The sequence below is a fragment of the Neofelis nebulosa genome, chromosome 6 (assembly GCF_028018385.1).
Source record: "Neofelis nebulosa isolate mNeoNeb1 chromosome 6, mNeoNeb1.pri, whole genome shotgun sequence".
In the NCBI taxonomy this organism is placed as follows: domain Eukaryota; kingdom Metazoa; phylum Chordata; class Mammalia; order Carnivora; family Felidae; genus Neofelis; species Neofelis nebulosa.
Window position 1 is genome coordinate 140,105,934 of NC_080787.1, and position 19,863 is coordinate 140,125,796.

Below are 19,863 nucleotides of genomic sequence, written 5' to 3' on the forward strand. Positions count from 1 at the left end.
ATCTCTATTGAAAAAAAATACAGTATTCCAAAATAACCTTAACACTCGTGCTCTGTTAAAACAAATTGAGTCTTCTTTTCATTGGGTAAGGCAGAGCTGCGATTAGAAAAACTGAGATGTTGGGGCTCCTGGGTGGCTCAGTCAGTTAAGTGTCTAACTTCAGCTCAGGTCATGATCTTGCGGTTCATGGGTTCAAGCCCCGCGTAGGGCTCTGTGCTGACAGCTCAGAGCCTGGAGCCCACTTCAGATTCTGTGTCTCCCTCTCTCTCTCTGCCCCTTCCCTGCTCATGCTCTATGTATCAAAAATAAACAAACATTAAAAATTAAAAAAAAAACAACCTGAGAGGTCAAACCTTTGGGAGATTTGCTTTAAGTACTAATCCTGATGTAATTCTAAGATGTATGTATATATATATATATATATATATCATCCTGATGTAATTCTTAAAAAAACCCCATATACAGCATGTGTGTGTGTGTGTGTGCGCGCGTGTGTGCGTGTGCGTGTGTGTGTGTGTGTGTGTGCATGTATGTAAATCCCAACCGACTCACTGAGCCAGGGACTATTTCCATTCACTCTTTATAACAATTCACAAGTAGGAACTGTTGTTATTTCCTCACCTGAAAATGAGGCAATTAAGGCCTGAAAAGGAAATTCTACAGCCAAATAAACAACTGGTAGTACATCTGGAGGCAATGATTGCTTTTCTGTGGTGTATGATTTAAAACGTACATCTAGGTAGGTTTATTGAATGGACGTTGTAAAATGATCCTGCCAGTGTGGGAGGCACTTTGGCACACAGTCTACGAGTGCAATTCTCCTTTGAATTCTATGTGAGTGTTCACAGTTGGTGGTGTCCATCAGTATAGGACATGGTCAAGTATAGTATATCCATAAGATGGGAATCTAAAAAGCAGTTAAAAGCACGGAACTATCTGTTTAGGGCAACGTGAATAGATATCAAAAACATACTGTTTTAAAAAATATTTTTATTTTTAAAATTTTTTTTTTTTCAACGTTTTTTATTTATTTTTGGGACAGAGAGAGACAGAGCATGAACGGGGGAGGGGCAGAGAGAGAGGGAGACACAGAATCGGAAACAGGCTCCAGGCTCCGAGCCATCAGCCCAGAGCCTGACGCGGGGCTCGAACTCACGGACCGCGAGATCGTGACCTGGCTGAAGTCGGACGCTTAACCGACTGCGCCACCCAGGCGCCCCTTAAAAAATATTTTTAATGTTTATTTTTGAGAGAGAGAGAGAGAGAGTGTGCGTGTGTGCAAGTGGGGGAGGGGCAGAGAGAGGGGGAGATAGGGAATCCGAAGCAGACTCCAGGCTCTGAGCTGTCAGCACAGAGCCTGATGTGGGGCTCCAACTCACCAACCACGAGATAATGACCTGAGCCAAAGTCAGATACTCAACTGACTGAGCCACCCAGGCACCCCAAAAACATACTGTTTCTAAAATAAAGTAAATGAGAGCAAAACTAACAGATGTCATTTATGTTGAAAAATGTATGTTATATAAGGGGCGCCTGGGTGGCTCAGTCGGCTGGGCGTCCGACTTCGGCTCAGGTCACGATCTCGCGGTCCGTGAGTTTGAGCCCCGCGTCGGGCTATGGGCTGATGGCTCACAGCCTGGAGCCTGCTTCGGATTCTGTGTCTCCCTCTCTCTCTGCCCCTCCCCCGTTCATGCTCTGTCTCTGTCTCAAAAATAAATAAACGTTAAAAAAAAATAAAAAAAATTAAAAAAAATATATATGTTATATAAGATAATATATCTTTTTAGGTATAAGTAAAAATGCAAAAAGATATTCCTTTAATGGTCTGAAGAATACTTACCAAACTTATCTAATAATTACCTCTGGAGTGGAGGAAGAGGTCAAAATAAGAGGTCATGGAGAAAGGAAATTGTAGCTACATTTGTCATCTTCTAATTTCTTAAACAAAAAGTGGCTGTTAATTTTAATGTTAAAATTAATTTCTTAATTAAGTCAAAGACAACTGAAAGTAGTATGTTTAAAGAGTGCAGTTTACTAGGTTCTCAACTGTCACATCCTAATCTTCAGACTTAAGAAACTGAGTACTGTGTTTCTGCATTCCTTCCTGGCTGTGGAGTCAACAGGAAACCCCAAATTTGAACCTCTGCATGCACAAAGAAGGCAGAGGCAGAAAGAAGAATCGTTGAGTTCCCAGCAATACTTGGAATGAGTTTGTTAAGCAACTATAACGTTTTGACTACATTTGGGACAGGAAGTTCACATGAAAAGAAATAGAATATAATAGAATATTATAAATGGAATATAATAGAATATAATATATTATATAATAGAATATAATAGAATATAAATAGAATATAAATAATATTATGGCCAGAATAGTGTCTTCAAGGATTAAAGAGAATTCAATGATTTTTAATGTTTTCATTAACTGTAAAAAGATCTCCAACTAATAAAGGACAAGCCCAGAGAAGGAAAGTGACCTAAAATAGCTTGTGTATTGCACTAAGTGCTTTCTCTTCCAAGGTGGCTGGCCCTTAACTCGGCCCAAACAAAACCCAATAAAAACCATGCTGCTTCATCACTTCTAGTAATATTGTTCTGTAAAAAGGAAGCCGCAAAGTGCAGCCTACACACTCCTGATGGTAACAAAGCCTCCACAGAGGCCTGCCTTGTTAAAAAAAAAAAAAAAAAAAAAAAAAAAAAAAAAAAAATATATATATATATATATATATATATATATATATATATATATTAAAAAAAAAAAGAAAATGGCAGGAAAATGTTAGCAACAGACAATCCCTCCAGCTTTCACTGTCAAAAGAATTCAAATCAGGTTTCACCTTCCTGTAAGAGTCCCTGCAAGGAGACAAAAGATCCACAGTTAAGTTTTTAGAATTCATTTTTCTCTGTTTTGTGTCCAGGATGGATTGGATTAATGGCCGATTTCAAACCTTGAACCTCAGTGCTTAGCAACTCTCGTTGCTTAATGAAGAGGCAAAGGATGTCTTTGGCACGCTCAGTAGGACAGACTGAAGTGAGAAGACTCCTATTTCGGGAGCTCTTCCTTCTGAAACAGGGAGCCTGTTTATAATCTGTATAACCTGAGCTGGCTCCACCTCCCCAGGACCTGCATCCCATCCTCCATGCAGGCCCCCCAGGGGCACAGCAGGAGGCGGCTGGGGAAGATGGAAGGAGGGATCAGAGCCAAGGAAGAAAACCAACTAGCGGACAGCATATTCACTTTAATAGCAGTTTCTTCACTCTTTTCTTATTTGCAATTTAGAAGTCTTCCTAACCCATTGTTCCTCCAATTTTCTGCAGAACCTGACCAATCAGAACTCCCACTGACCACTGCTGTCTTTCAGCTATCCTCCCTCGCAGCCTAGGCTTTCACTTCACGGCACTTAACACAATGGCAAGCGATAAATTATGTAATTACGTATTTCATGTCCCCCTCCCTCAGAAGACTGTGATGTTTGCTAAGCTGTCCTTAGCACCTACTCAGGACCTCACAATGAAAACGCTCAATAATTATTTGTGGAATAAGTGAATGAATGGATGGAGGACTGTTCTTACTAATACTTTGGTCCTCCCATTTGATTCACTCCAGATCTTGTCCAGTTTTCATCTGCTATTCCAGATTCCATCAGCTGATTGACTTCTACTGAGCCCCCTGCTCCAGCAGTGGGCTGGTTTAGGAAGCCCACAGATTCTTCCACCATGCCCCATTTCAGCCTATCCTTCTCCAGTAGCATTAACAAACCAAAAACCATGGATGTATGTGTGTCAGAACCCCAAGAGAAGAGTTGCCTTCCTTTTGACTCTGTGGGTGTTCTGAAACATACTCCCCAGTAACTGAATAGCTTCTATACCATGGCAGGATCATAAACTAAAAGCAAATCCCCATCCTTCTAGTGTTTCCCATAATCTTTGCAGGTTACCAAAGGTCTAGATCTCAGAGAACTTCTAACTTCCATCCAAAGTTTCAGGTTTCTTTCTTTCTTTCTTTTCTTTCTTTCTTTCTTTCTTTCTTTCTTTCTTTCTTTCTTTCTTTCTTTCTTTCTTTCTTTGTTTCTGACAGAGCGTGAGCATGCATGAGTGGGGGAGGGAGGCAAAGGGGCAGAGAGAGAGAGAGAGAGCGCGAGAGAGGGAATTCCAAGCAGGCTCCACACTCAGCATGGAGCCCAATGTTGGCCTCTATCCATGACCCTGGGATCATGATGTGATCTGAAATCAAGAGTCTGACGCTGAACTGACTGAGCCACCCAGGCGCCCCTCAGGTTTATTTCTTATCCAATGTTAAAAAAAATGAAAAAGAAAAGAAAGTAAGTAAATGACAGTAAAGAAGTATGGAAAGAGGGAAAAAAAATCAGAGGATGTGAAAGCGGATCATGCACGTGCTGTTGGTGCTGTGCGCTTGTAGGAGGTGGACCACAGTTTGACTTAGGTCTTCCAAGAGCATCAGCAGGAGTCCTACAATTTACTTGGACCACAAGGTAAAGCAAACAAGTTGCCTGGTAACAGCACACCTATTCACCGTGGGAAAACCATGACAAATTTCAAAACCCATGAAACAATGCAAGCATGATGTGAGCCCTTGTTCAGTAAAAGCACTTGTATAGTAGAGTCAAAATGATGGGGTCCAAGTTAGACACCTCTCTGAGGTTCTGGCTTGTCAAGGATTATTTTCAAGTAGAGCATAGCATGAATGAATGCACATTCTTCAGCTGAGCCTCTGAATACCATTTGACAACATTAATTTAGTTAATGTCAGAAACGTGTTTCTGAACTTCTTATCCTTATTCCTCATCATCTGGATCCAGCCTCCTGCTGAGACTAGTGAAGGATGTCCTATTACTTTAGGGTAGAGGGCTCCTCTATCTAACTCCAGCTTACCAAGCCCTCAAATGTCACATATGTAATGTATGTAATAATCGTAAGGCATTTCAACATTAGGCTTCAAAATGGAGTTGCCAAAGCTTCATCTGAAAATAAATGTAGGCGGATGCAGTCGCCTCCTGGCTGATCTCCCTTTCTCCTATCTCCCTTTGTACTGATCTAACCTTTTCAGTGCCACAAAGGAGACACAGTGACATGCAGACCTGATCAGGTCCCTCCCACTGTGCAAAAGCTATTCACTTAGATAAGGTGAGGAATAAACAGACTCCTTAAGTCAGCCAGATCACTTTACCAGTGTCTAATATCTAGACAAAACTTCAGTCACATGGAAAAATTAGATTTGTCTAAACTAGCCATGTATCTTGAAGCATAACTGTTTCATGCCCCTGGTGCCTTCCACCTCCTTCCCAGGCTCCTTCTTCACATGACAAGAGTTGGAGTTAGCTTTTCTGTGAAGCTTTCGTGTGACACCAAGGCAGAAATTTTTATTCCAATTACTACTCCTGCCCTCAGTCTCATCTTGTTTTATCTAGTGTGTTTAATAACTGTCTGTGCAATCAACTAAAAATTTTTATTATCAAAAAGAAACCTTACTGATCTATTTTGGTACATTTCTTTATAGTACTGTTCCTATACATATATACTGTGTTCTTTAAAAAATTTATTATTAAGGTGTAGTTGACACATAATGTTAGAATAGTTTCAGGTGTACAGCATAGTTATTTGACAATTCTCAGTGCTCACCACAGTAAGTGGTGTCACCTTCTATCACATGCAATGTTGTTATAATATTATTGACTGTTTTCCTTAGGCTGTACCTTTCATCTCTGTGACTTACTTATTTTATAACTGTCACTTTGTACTTCTTAATTCCTTTTACCTATTTCATCCATCCCCCTTCCTAGCTCCCCTCTGGCAACCATCCGTTTGTTCTCTGCATTTAAAAGTCTGTTTGGTTTTTTGGTTGTTCAGGTGTTTGTTTTGTGTTTTAAATTCCACTTCGAAGTGAAATCATATGGTATTTGTCTGTCTCCGTCTGACTTATTTCACTTAGCATTATACCCTCTAGGTCCATCTGTGTTGTTGAAAATGGCAAAAATCTCACTATTTTTTATGGCTGAATAACATTCCATCTCTCTCTCTCTCTCTCTCTCTCACACACACACACACACACACACACACACACACACACACACACACACACAAATCTTCTTTATCCATTCATCTATTGGTGGACATTTAGGCTGCTTCCATATCTTGCCTCTTGTAAATGATGCTGCAATAAACACAGGGATGTGTATATCTTTTCAAATTAGTTTTTTCATTTTCTTTGCAAATAATGAACCACCCTTACACCCTAAGAATAAATCCCACTTGATTGTAGTGAGTGATTTTTTAATGTATTGTTGGATTCAGTTTGGTAATTTATCTGGTTTTGGTATCTGGGTAATGCTGGCCTCACAGAATGAATGTGGAAGCTTTCTTTTCCTCTTCTGTTTTTTTGGAATATTTTGAGAAGGATAGGTATTAACTTTTCTTTGAATGTTTGGCAGAATACGCCTGTGAAGCCATCTGGTCCTGGACTTTGGTTTGTTGGGAGTTTTTTGATTGCTGATTCAATTTCATTGCTGGTAACTGGTCTGTTCAAATTTTTTATTTCTTCTTGATTCAATTTTGGGAGGTTATATGTTTTTAAGAATTTATCCACTTCTTCTAGGCTGTCCAATTTGTTGGCATATAATTTTCATAATATTCTCTTGTAATCATTTGTATTTCTGTGGTGTTGGTTGTTATTTCTCCTCTTTCATTCCTGATTTGTTTGAGTCCTCTCCCTCTCCCTCTCCCTCTCCCTCTCCCTCTCCCTCTCCCTCTCCCTCTCCCTCTCCCTCTCCCCTCTCCCCTCTCCCCTCTCCCCTCTCCCCTCTCCCCTCTCCCCCTCTCTCTCTCTGGTTCTCTCTCTCTCTTTTTTTGGATGAGTCTGGCTAAAGGTTTATCAATTTTGTTGATCTTTTCAAGGAACCAGCACCCAGTTTCATTGAATGTTTTGTTTTTTTTAGTTTCTATTTCGTTTATTTCTGCTCTGATCTGTTTCCTTCCGTCTAGTCATTTTGTTTGTTCTTTTTCTAGCTCTTTTAAGTGTAAGATTAGATTGTTCATTTGAGATTTTTCTTGTTGAAGAAGAGGAAGGAAAGCTTCCACATTCATTCCGTGAGGCCAGCATTACCTGGATACCAAAACCAGATAAATACACTAAAAAAAAAAAAAAAAAAAAGTGAGAGAACGACCTATATAAACTTCCCTCCTGAAACAGCTTTTACTACAACCCAAAGATTTTCAACTGTTGTTCATCTTCATTTGTCTTGACATATTTTTTTGATTTCCTCTTTGATTTCTTGGTTGACCCACTGATTGTTTAGTATGTGATATTTTTTCTTGCATTTTTATTTTATTTTATTATTATTTTTAAAATATAATTTATTGCCAAACTGGCTAACATGCTGTGTGTAAAGTGTGCTGTTGGTTTTTGGGGCAGATTCCCGTGGTTCATTGCTTACATACAACACCCAGTGATCATCCCAGCAAGTGCCCTCCTCAGTGTCAGTAGCATGATATTTAACCTCCATGTATTTGTGCTCTTTCCAGATTTTTTGTTTTGGTTGATTTCTAGTTTCCTAGCATTGTGGTTAGAAAAGATGAATGGTGACCTTGATCTTCTTGAATTTGCTGAGACTTGTTTTGTGGCCTAATATGTGATCTATTCTGGAGAATGTTTCATGTGCTCTCGAAAAGAATGTGTATTTATTCTGCTGTTTTAGGGTAGAATGTTATGAATATATCTATTAGATCCATCTGGTCCAGTGTGTCATTCAAAGCCACCGTTTCTTTGTTGGTTTTCTGTTTGGATGATCTATTCATTGATGGGAGTGGGGTGTTAAAGTCTCCTACTATTATTATATTACTATCTATTAGTTCCTTTATGTTTGTTATTATCTCCTTTATGTACTTGGGTGCTTCCATGTTGGGTGTATAAATTTTCACAATTGTTATATATTCTTGCATTGTTCTCTTTATGATTATATAGTGTCCTTCTTTTGTCTCTTGTTACAGTCTTTGTTTTAAAGTCTGTTTTGTCTGATGTCATTATTGCTCTCCTGGCTTTCTTTTCACTTCCATTTGCATGGTAAATGTTTTTTTGTCGTTTCACTTTCAGTCTCCATTGTCTTTAGGTCTGAACTGAATCTCTTATAGGCAGCATATAGATGGGTCTTGTTTTTCTTTAATCCATTCTGTCACCTTATATTCTTTGACTGGAATGTTTAGTCCATTTACATTCAAAGTAATTATTGATAAGTAGGTACTTATTGCCATTTTGTTACTTGTTTTATGGTGGTTTTGTAGTCCTTCTTTGTTCCTTTCTTCTCTTGCTCTCTTCTCTCATGGTTTTCTGGCTTTCTTGGATTCCTTTCTCTTTATTTTTTGCACATCTATTATTGGTTTTTGGTTTGTGGTTACCATTAGGTTTATATATAACATGCATATAGCAGTTAAGTTGATGGTCGCTTAAGTTTGAACTCATTCTTCACTCCTATCCCACCACATTTTAGGTATAGGGTGTCATACTTCACATCTTATTTTTACAGCTTTTGTGTTTCTTACTTTTCTTACTCCTCCTTCTATTCAAAGAGTACCCTTTAACATTTCTTGTAGGGCTGGTTAGTGATCATGAACTCCTTTAACTTTTGTTTGTCTGGGAACTCTTTGTCTCTCCTATTCTGAATGATGGCCTTGCTGGATAGAGTGTGCTTGGCTGCAGGTTTTTTTCTTTCAGCACTTTGAATATATCATGCCATTTCCTTCTGGCCTGCAAATTCTCTGCTGAAAAATCAGCTAATAGCCTTATGGTGTTTCCCTTGTATGTAACTATTTTCTTTTCTCTTGCTGCTTTTAAAAATCTCTCTTATCACTACTTTTTGCCATTTTAATTACTATGTGTCTTGGTGAGGACTTCTTTTGGTTGATGTTGTTGGGGGTTCTTTGTGCCTCCTAGATCTGGATTTCTGTTTCCTTCCCCAGATTTGGGAAATTTTTAACTATTATTTCTTCAAATAAATTTTCTGCCCCCTTTTCTCGCTCTTCTCCTTGTGGGGTCCCTGTAATGTGAATGTTATTATGCTTAATGGTGTCACTTGAGTTCCCTAAGACTATTTTCATGTTTTTAAGAATATATATATACACACACATGTATATATTTTTGAGAGAGTGAGAATGTGAGTGTGAGCAGGGAAGGGCAGAGGGCAAGTGGTTGGGGGGGGGGAGCGGGGAGAATCCCAAGCTGGCTCCATGCTCAGTGTGGAGCTCGATGAGGGGCTCAGTTCCACAACCATGGGATTATGACCTGAGCCGAAATTGAGTCAGACACTCAACTAACTAAGCCACCGAGGTGCCTCTGTTTTCATTTATTATTATTATTTTTTCTCTCTTCTGTTCAGCTTGTTTACTTTCCATTACTCTGTCTTCCAGGTCACTGATAGTTCTACTTCCTCTAGTCTACTATTTATTCCATGCAGTGTACTTTTAATTTCTGTTATCGAGTTCTTCATCTCTGACTGGTTCTTTTTAATGTTATCAGTCTCTTTGTTGAGGGTCTCATTGAGATCCTTCACTCTTCTTTCAAGTCCAGTGCCCATATCTTTATGACCATTACTTTAAATTCTTTATCAGGCATATATATTATCTCTGTTTTGTTTAGGTCTCTGTGATCTTATCCTGTTCTGTCATTTGGAACATATTCCTCTGCCTCCTCATTTTGTCTAACTCTCTGTGTCTGTTCCTATGTGTTAGGAAAGTCAGCTACATCTCCTGCTCTTAAAAGTGGTGGCCTTATGAAGAAGCAGTCCTGTAGTGCCCTGTGGTGCAGTTTCCCCTGTTTACCAGAACCTGGCACTAAAGGGGTGTCTCCTATGTGTGCTGTTTGCCCTTCTGTTGTGGCTGAGCCCCTTTTGCTTTTAGACCAGTCATCTGTAATGGCTCTCTTTGCCTATTGTGGTGGGCAGTGTGTGGTTTTTGTGGTGTTAGTTGGCCAGTCTGAAGTCACATTGAGCTTAAGTTGTCATACCAGGCATTTATCAGAGGTGCAGTAGCACTGAACTTCAGGAGAATGTGAAGGCAGGGTGCACAGTACTGGCAAGGTCTGCACCAGCTGCTAGGACCGAGGCAGACTGGGTTGGAGGAGGTGGGTTCGCAGAAGCCTGCAGTGGCTGGATGTGTGGTGTTAGCAAGGTTTACACTGGGCATCTGTGGGAGGGGACCTGCAGGCCCCAGGACTGAGGCAGGCCTGGATCTGCAGGAAAACGTGAGGGCAGGGCACACCTTTAGCAAATTAGGTAGCTAGAGTGTTGGCCCAGGGATGGTTTCCGCAGGTGTTCCTGTGCTTATGGTGAGGCGTGGGGGAGGAAAATGGTAACACCACTTCCTTTGTTCCTAGAGAAGTCTCCCAGTGATTCCTGCCCCACTAGCACATACTCTGAAATTAGTAAACAAATCTCCCTTCCGTATACCCCAGGCGTTTTTTAAATTCCTGCTTCCATGCTATATCTCTGCAGGGGTTATTTGTTGTGCTGTCTCTTTAAGGGCAGGGACTCAGTTTCCTTTTGTGCTCCTGGCTCTCCTACAGCCTGCTGATTTTTTAAAGTTCCAGGTTTTTAAAGTTCCAGGTTTTAAACCCCATCGATTGTAAGAAATTGTGAAATTTGGCCTCTCTGGTTTTCAAAGCCAAATGTTATGGGGATTCGTCTTCCCCATGTAGGCTCCCTCATGCGAGAGTCTGTTTCTCCCCTCTCTCTGCACCTATGGTATCCCTTCCTTCTGGGGACAGTCCTGCAGGTCTCTTTACTCCTGATTTCTGTGCTTCCTGTCCTCTTCCATGTGACCTCTTCCCTACAGTTAACTGTGGAGAATCTGTTCAGTTAGTCTTTGGATGATTTTCTGGGTTATTTACACTGATGTGACTGTATCTACTTGTATTCGTGGGATGAGGTGAGTGTAGGGTCCTCCCACTCTGTCATGCTCCCCAGAAGTTGAATTAGCGAATAAGAGTGACATCCGAGAGGCAAAAGATTGGAAAATAATGTAAAAATAATCAGCTTTTCCACAACACTTGATTTTGTGTAGAAATGTCTTCGCTAAAACTTTTCCCACAACTGCTAAGATGCAGATACTCAGATCTGTTTCCTGGATTCCACACCCCTCACACTATGCCCTGCAGGCACCAGTGAGACCCAGAGACCAGATCCACATATGCAAAGAAAGAAAAGCAGGAGGACCAGGAAAGTCCCTCAAATTAGGGAGAAGAACTGATGAGTGGTCAAAAATTGACTGGAGCATTGATTATGCGGGAGGAATGCAATTCGCAAAACTTAATTTATGCACTGTAAATTAGGGAAGAAACCACTTGGTGAAAAGAAGTTGGAGAGTAGGGGAAAGGGTCTTAGAAGGGATTGCTTACTGGGACAGCACTGGAAGCTTGAAGAGTGGGGAGAGAGAGACACAGAGAGAGAGAGAGAGACAGAGAGAGTCTACCGGAAGCATCCCATACTGGGAGAGCCTCAGTCACACATTTGTGCGCTGGAGCATGGAATAATGCTGGGAAAAAAAGGAAAGATTGGTTATGGGAGAGGGAGATAGGAATGGATTAGGAGCTTTTGTGTGTCAGAGGTAGGCAGTGATTTTCTTCTCATTTTTTTGTCCGTGGGATAATAAGACAACTAAATATCATAGTAGCAAGACTGGCCCAAGACGGTGTCCCCAGGTCAGATAATTGGGCACATTGGGTACTAAATTATGAATAAGCTTATCTCTTCTCTATGCCATTGAGCTTTGAAACCACCCTTTTTTCTGAAAAGACTGTGAGCCACCCTGTGAGGCAATTTCGATCATTATCATAATAATATCGGTAGTAGCATCAAATAATATGTAGTCGGCTTTCTAAAATTAATATAAAATTGCTTCCTGGGTTAGCTGAGAGATACCTAATAACTTAGATTGTCCTCATGTGAGGACAAATGGGTGAATTTTTAATCTTGCCATTTTGAATAGGGGAAAATTAGTTTTTTGAAAGTGAAGATTATTTAATACTTATAGAAGAAGTTGAAGAATTTTCACAAAATTTTGCTCATTACACAAAGGCTTAAATTAAGAGAGCAAACCCCCTGAAGTGTCTGCTGTCACATGGGTTGAGTCGCCTGTGCTGCCTAGAGTGGCTTCTCTGTGCTCACGTTCCTCATAAAGACACTTGATAGTAGGGTTGGTGATTTTTGTCTGTCCTTGTCCTTGCTCCTTTTTTTTTTTTCTTAATTTAAGGGGGAGACATTTATTCTGATTATGAAAGTAATATGTGGTCATCGTCAAGGATTTGGATAATATGGGAATACAGAATAAGGAAAATAACAGTTCTATAACTAAAAGATAACTACAGTTAACATTTTCTTTCCAGTATTTTTCTTTTCTTTAAATTATATTTAATTGTGCAAATAGTGCATAAATACACCCGTCTTGAAAAAAACAAACCACTGTGTTCTCTTCACCCCCAGCCCTAATTCTTGTGTTACCTCCAGAGGTAAGTACTGTATTGTTATTGAGGTGATGGGTATGCTCTCAGACCACTTTCTTTTTTTTCCCTCTAAATATATTTATAGAAAATACATAGTATATTCCCCTCTTTATATGTTTTATGAAAAAGAGTATCAAGCCGTGGATCTACACTCTCTTATTTTTTATTCAACAGTATATCTTAGAGATAATATTATGTTCAAACATACATAGCTCATACTGTGTGTTGCACCATATGTAAATGCCTTGGTTTTTTTTTGATAAATTTTTTAAATCTTTATTTTTGAGAGAGACAGAGAGAGAGAGAGAGACAGAGCATGAGCGGGGGAGGGGGCGGGAGACGCAGAATCGGAAGCAGGCTCCAGGCTCTGAGCTGTCAACACAGAGCCCGACACGGGGCTTGAACTCATGGACCGTGAGATCATGACCTGGGCTGAAGTTGGACACTCAATTGACTGAGCCACCCAGGTGCCCCTGGACATGCCTTGTTTTAGTAATTGCCCTGTCAGTGGGAATTTATATGGTTTCAGCCCTCCTCCCTTCCCTTTTTTCTATTACAAATAATGGTATAATGAATATCCTTATGCATATTTTTATGTACATGTATGAGCATTTTTCCTGTGGAGAGAACAGAGCTGCTGGGCCTGATGGTATTTGCCTTTAATAGATGTAATACATTGATTTTAATACAGTGAAACTAGTGAGACTATCAAAAGTGTTTAACCATTTCGTATTCCTGGCAGCTACATATGAAGATAACCCTTTCCTCACATTTTGCTAACACTTGACATTATCAAACCTTTTATTTTTTCCAAACCGATATACCAAAAATGGTGTGTCTTTGTTTTAAGTCTTATTTCCCTGATTGTTATGGATGTTGGAGCATCTTTTCGTGTATTTTTTGGCCATTTGTATTTCTCTTAATGAGAATTCTTGATTTATGTACATACTCATTTTTATTGTCGTGATTTTCTTATTAATTTGTAGGTGTTCAAAATATTCTACGTTTTAATCCTTTGTTTGATATACGTGAAACAATTTCTTTTAGCCTGATGTTTAGTGATCTATACCTCTAGGTTTTTGTACATGACTGGGATGAAACTGTATGTGTAACTTTATATTTTGTCTTTTTCACTAAAAATTATATTGCATTTTACCCTATCATAAAGATTCTCCAGCGACATGGTTTTTAATGACTGAATATAACTTTATTGTGTGAATATAACATTTTATTTTTCTTCTTTTCTTCATGTTAACACACTTCTGTTCCAGAGCTCTAATTGTTTCTGTGATTTTGTTGTTGAGTATTTTTGGAACATTTTGCTAATGACTTTCTCTGAATATATTTGTATTTAATCTTTGGGTGTATTTCCATTTATTTAGATGAGATTGTAAGAAGGCAACTCACTGGGGCAAATAGTATTAATTTAAATTTCATTGATACACACTGCCAGTTTTTTTCCGGAAAATTTGTGCCAGCTTATCTTTCTATGAGCAGTGTGTAACATGTATTTCTCGTAGAACTCTTTCACTCCTTTTTTTTTTTTTTAGAACTATCTCATAGTACACTTGATTAAGTATATTTAACATGTCAATATTAAAGATCAGAAATAATAGCTAACTGATAGTATAATTTGTATTTAATTGATGACCAGTGAAGTACTATACTTCTCATTTATAAGTCATTTCTAGTTCTTCTGTTAATTGTTAGTTCTTTTATATGGTTTTTCTCTAGGGTATTTTTTGTAATTTTTGTTGTTGTTTTTTTTTAGAGTGAGAGTACATGAGCAGGGGAAGGGCAGAGGGAGAGGGAGGGAAAATCTTAAGTAGGCTCCTTGCCCAGCTCAGAGCCTGATGTGGGGCTTGAAACCGTGAGATCATGACTGAGCCATCCAGGCACCCCTAATGTATAGAAGTTTTAAGGTTTTGTTGTCATATGTGAGTTTTTTTCTTTGATATTCTTTCATTGCTTCTATGCTTTGAAAATCCTTCTCCAGATAGATACGTATAAATTTATATAATACTTTTTATGGTTGCATTTTTAATATTCAGTGCTTCAAGCCTATCTTTTATTTTTAAAAATTTTTTAAAATGTTTATTTTTGAGAGAGAGAGAGAGCCCAAGTGGGGGAGGGACAGAGAGAGACACACACGCATAGAATCTGAAGCAGGCTCCAGGCTCCGAGCTGTCAGCACAGAGCCTGATGCGGGGCTTGAACTCATGAACTGTGAGATCATGACCTGGGCCCAAGTCAGACGCTTAACCCCCACCTAGGTGCTTGCTTGCTTTCTTTCTTTCTTTCTTTCTTTCCTTTCCTTTTTTCTTTTTTCTTTTCTTTTCTTTTCTCTCTTTCTCTCTCTTTCTCTCTCTCTTCTTTCTTTTCTTTCTTTCTTTCTTTCTTTCTTTCTTTCTTTCTCTCTCTCTCTCTCTCTCTCTCTCTCTCTCTTTCTTTCTTTCTTTCTTTCTTTCTTTCTTTCTTTCTTTCTTTCTTTCTTTCTTTCTTTCTTTCAGTAGGCTTCACACTGGATGCAGAGCCCAACATAGGGTTTGAACTCACGACCCTGAGGTCAAGAACTGAACTGAGATTAAGAGTTGGACACTTAAGGGGCGCCTGGGTGGCTCAGTCGGTTGAGCGTTCTACTTCGGCTCAGGTCACGATCTCGCGGTCCGTGAGTTCGAGCCCTGCGTCGGGCTCTGGGCTGATGGCTCAGAGTCTGGAGCCTGCTTCCGATTCTGTGTCTCCCTCTCTCTCTGCCCCTCCCCCATTCATGCTATGTCTCTGTCTCAAAAATAAATAAAACGTTAAAAAAAAAAAAAAAAGAGTTGGACACTTAACCTACTGAGCCACCCAGGCGCCCCTAGCTTCACTATTTATTAACCAATATTTCCACCCTCCCCGCCCCCCTCTATTTATAATGCCTCTTTTTTTCATACCCTAAATTCTTCTGAGCACAGAGACTAAAGACTGTTCCTGGCGTTTCTATGGATCTTTCTGTTGATTTCCTGCTGGATATCACATTGTTTTAATTAGATTTTTTTTTCAAAATGAGAATTTTTAAAAGGGCATTTTTTCCTAATGCCTCTAAGACCATTTAGTTAAAAAAAATGAAAAAAAAACCAAACAAAAAAAAAACCAACCTGTCTAGGTAGGTACTTCTAGTTTAAAAGTGGTGGCATGCAGATAGCATTTCTCCCTTCTATTCCTGGAAATTAGCCACAAGTGACAAGGAAAGTGAGAAACAAGTTCCACTTTGGGTACATCCAGGAGATGGCTGGAATCTTGTAACATGAAGTAGGCGGCAGGTCTTTCCAAAGCAGCAGGGGTTGAGGGGAGGGGCCGGGGGAGCACTGGGAGCATCGCTGCAGAGGGTAGGAAGAGCTGGGAAAGCCTATTTTGCCAAGGTGAGTGGCTGATTCAGAGGAGTCAAGTGGAAATCTCTTGTTTGCAAGAGAGGATGGAGGTATGTGGACCGGCCGCTGGAGCTTCTCTGCACCTGCTCGGTTTCCAAAAAGTAGGAGCGGGAGGGCCAAATACAAATCACGCCAGGAGCCAGATTTGTAGGCAGCTGCAGAGCAGGGGGCGCATGGAGAGTCTGCATAGTGATAAGCCCTCTGGTTGCCTCTGTGCACGGGCTGGAATGAAAGATGGGTCTAATGCAGTTATACACAAATCCTGTGTCGTAGGGAAACTCCTTCTTGTCTAGAACGTGACACTACATTCCCATCCCTGTATGCACACAGACCTCTTCCACAGGCGGCCCAGCAAGCACTCACCTTCTAATGAGCAATCGAAAAGGAAACAACACAGGAGTTATTTAAAGATAGAGCAACATCCCTGGGCGCCTGGGTGGCTCAGTCGGTGAAGCCGCCGCTCTCTTGGTTTGGCTCAGGTTGTGATCTCAAGGTTTGAGAGACAGAGCCCCACGTCAGTCTCCATGCTGAGGGTGGAGACTGCTTGGGATTCTCTCTCCCTTCCTCTCTGCCCCTTTTCTGCTCCCTCACACGTGCTCTCTCTCTCTCAAAATAAATAAGCAAACATTAAAAAATATGTTAAAAAACATATGACAAGATTCCTGCTCCCCAGATATGATAGATGAAGAATACCTACTAGAAGACCGTTGCTGTGATGGGAAGAGACGTGACGAAACATTCATCATGCATAGAACAATCGAGTAAAGCCAACACGTACCGGAAACATGTTCAGAAAGCAGAGATTCAGGACTTCAAGAAAGATGCAGCAAACAAGGAGAGGAGATCTGACTCTTGATGTCAGCTCAGGTCATGATCCCAGGGTCATGGATGGAGCCCCGCCATGGGCCCTGTGTTGGGCTCCCTGCTCGCTGTGGAACCTGCTTGGGATTCTCTCTCTCCCTCTTCCTTTCCTCCTTCCCTAACTTGTGTGCTCTCTCTCTCTCAAAAAAATAAAAATAAAAAATTAGAAGTTGTGAGGGAGGGACGAAAGGGGCAAGGAAGAGAAGATATGCTGTTATCATGAATTAGCTGATGTTAAAGGTATTATTTAAAGTTATAGTTATAAATTCAAAACTAGAACAAAGATACAAACCTTCCCGGTTATCAGACAAAACAAAGCAAAGCAAACAGATTTGTGGTGAAGGATTTTGAAAGAGTGATAAAAACAAGAAGCATAACATAAAAGAATGCGGCAGAACTAAGACCAAACTTATCTGTCACGTTAACACATATAAAGTAGAGTCATCCAGGCTGGGGAAAAAGAATGTTAGGATCGATCACAAAGCCAAAACTAACCTTATTACATATGAGACATCTCAAACGAAGTGATCCAGAAAGGCTGAAAATAAAAATGGGGAACAAAGGTGTATGTAGGCAAATGCAAACAAAAAGAAATCAGGGATCACGGTCTTATTATCAGAAAAGGCTGGATTCAGAGCAAGAAAGGAGTAAGTGAAATGAGTAATGGCATGTTACGATGCTGTATGGTACAATTTGCAATGAAGATCAAGTTCTGAATCTTTGCACCAACTCAGCACCAGTGTTCCTGAGGCAAGAGAACAAGAGCTACAAGGTAATAGAGAATTACAGTAGTAATGGGAGGTTGGACTCAGCTCATGACAGAGTAAAGGATAGAAATGAGGCTAGGCTCAAAAACCTAAAAACAGAACTACCTACGACCCAGCAGTTGCACTGCTAGGCATTTATCCACGGGATACAGGTGTGCTGTTTCGAAGGGACACATGCACCCGCATGTTTATAGCAGCACTATCAGCAACAGCCAAAGTATGGGAAGAGCCCAAATGCCCATCGATGGATGAATGGATAAAGAGGATGTGGTATAGATATACAATGGAGTATTACTCGGCAATCAAGAAGAATGAAGTCTTGCCATTTGCAAGTACGTGGATGGAACTGGAGGGTATTATGCTAAGTGAAATTAGAGAAAGACAAAAATCATATGACTTCACTCATATGAGGACTTTAACAGACAAAACAGACGAACATAAGGGAAGGGAAATAAAAATATAAACACAGGGAGGGGGACAAAGCAGAAGAGACTCATAAATATGGAGAACAAACTGAGGGTTACTGGAGGGGTTGTGGGAGGGGGGATGGGCTAAATGGGTAAGGGGCACTAAGGAATCTCCTGAAATCATTGTTGCACTATATGCTAACTAATTTGATGTAAATTTTAAAAAATAAAAAAAATAAAAAAATAAATGAGGCTGGGCTAGGAGTGCCCAATGAAAATAATGAGTAAGGTAGATCTATCTAACTGATAGATGTTGAGCTCCAAGCCCCAAAGATAGAAAAGGCACCCTCTTTTCGAGTACCCATAAGACTTTCATAAAATTGAGCATTCACAAAACCTCAATAAATTCCCTGAAGTAGAAATAACATAGACAAGGATGATGGGGGGAAAATAGTTAACGGCTCACGTACCAAAGCACTTTCCAGTCCGAATAGACCCAATCCAGAGTGGACGCTGGTCCACCACACTGGGGTACGCCAGTGAGCATCAGCCCAGAATGCAATCGATGTGCTCTGAGCGCAGTGTAATAAAGTAGAAAACCATCACAAACCCAGAAAATAAAGAGCCATGACAACAACCAAGCTCTTGACTCAGATGAAAGAAGTATTCCAAACCAAACAGGAGGTATCTAGGAGACGGCTATGAACACTGCATAAGGATCTATATAGGGTGACTTCAGAGCTAAGAGGGAAGAGCTTAGTCATAAAGAAATACATTCACGTATTCTTCTTTCAGCTTTTGCATGGTCTCTCCATGTCCCTGTCGTCCTCTCATGCCACTGCCATTCATTTCCTCTCAGTCAAGCTCTCCCAGAGCGTCTTGAAGGAATGGCTTTCTGTGGCACGCTTCAGAGCCTTCTTAGCACAGAGGTGTTTCTAGGGCTCAGGTGGGTTCTCCAGGGTTTTCTCTCCAGGGGGAGAGAGAGAGAGAGAGAATATATACATGAAGATTTATGATAAGGGATTGGTTCGTGCATAATGGAGGCTGAGATATCTCAAGATCTGCAGTCAGCATGCCGGAGATCCAGGAGAGCCGGAGTAAGCCCCTATCTGAGTCTCAGTCCAAAGGTAGGGGAAGACCGATGTCCCAGCTTGAAGACAGTCTGACAGAGAATCCTTACTCAGCCTCTTTGTTCTATTCAGGCCTTCAGAGGATTGGATGAGACCCACCCGCGCCGGGGAGGGCAATCCGCTTTAGTCTTCTACCGATTCAAATGCTAACCTCACCAGGAACACTCTCACAGACATAACCAGAATATATTGAACCAAGTATCTGGAAGCCCTGTGGCCCAGTCAAGCCGACATATAAAATTAATCATCACAGCTACTAAGACATAAAAGAATTCCCGAACAAATGGGGAAAAAAAAGGACTTCTGTTGGAAGACTCCGTATTTAAAAGTTGTCAGTACTCCTTATTTGTAAAATTAACTTGATCCCAATAAAAATGCCAACAGGATTTTTGGGAATTTGATAAGCTGATTCTAAATTTCACACGGCAGAAGGCATAAGTTAGAGTAGCCAGGAATATTCTGAAAAAGAGTAGTGCCGATGTGGCACTAACATATGTGAATGAGCTCAGAGCTGCCTGTCAAGGCACTGTTCTTAAGTTGCTCTCGTCCTGCAGCCTCACTGCCTTTGCTCAGATCATGGACCACACAGAGCACGATCCTGCCACAGGACCTTTGCTGAGACTTCTGGCTATTTGAATGATGTGTGTTGCACCTGCTTCTGTACCTCCTGCTATTTCTTTCTTTCTTTAATGTATTGAGAGCACACATTGTGTGAGGGAGAAGGACAGAGGGAGAAGGAGAGAGAGAATCTTAAGCAGGCTCCGTGCCCAGTGTGGAGCC

At 40.5% G+C, this 19,863-nt stretch overlaps 1 protein-coding gene across 6 annotated transcripts in view; it reads left to right on the plus strand.

Moving 5' to 3' along the window:
* Window positions 1-19,863, plus strand: part of CCDC170 (coiled-coil domain containing 170) — a 105,595-nt gene that overhangs the window by 20,830 nt on the left and 64,902 nt on the right. The window lies entirely within an intron of this gene.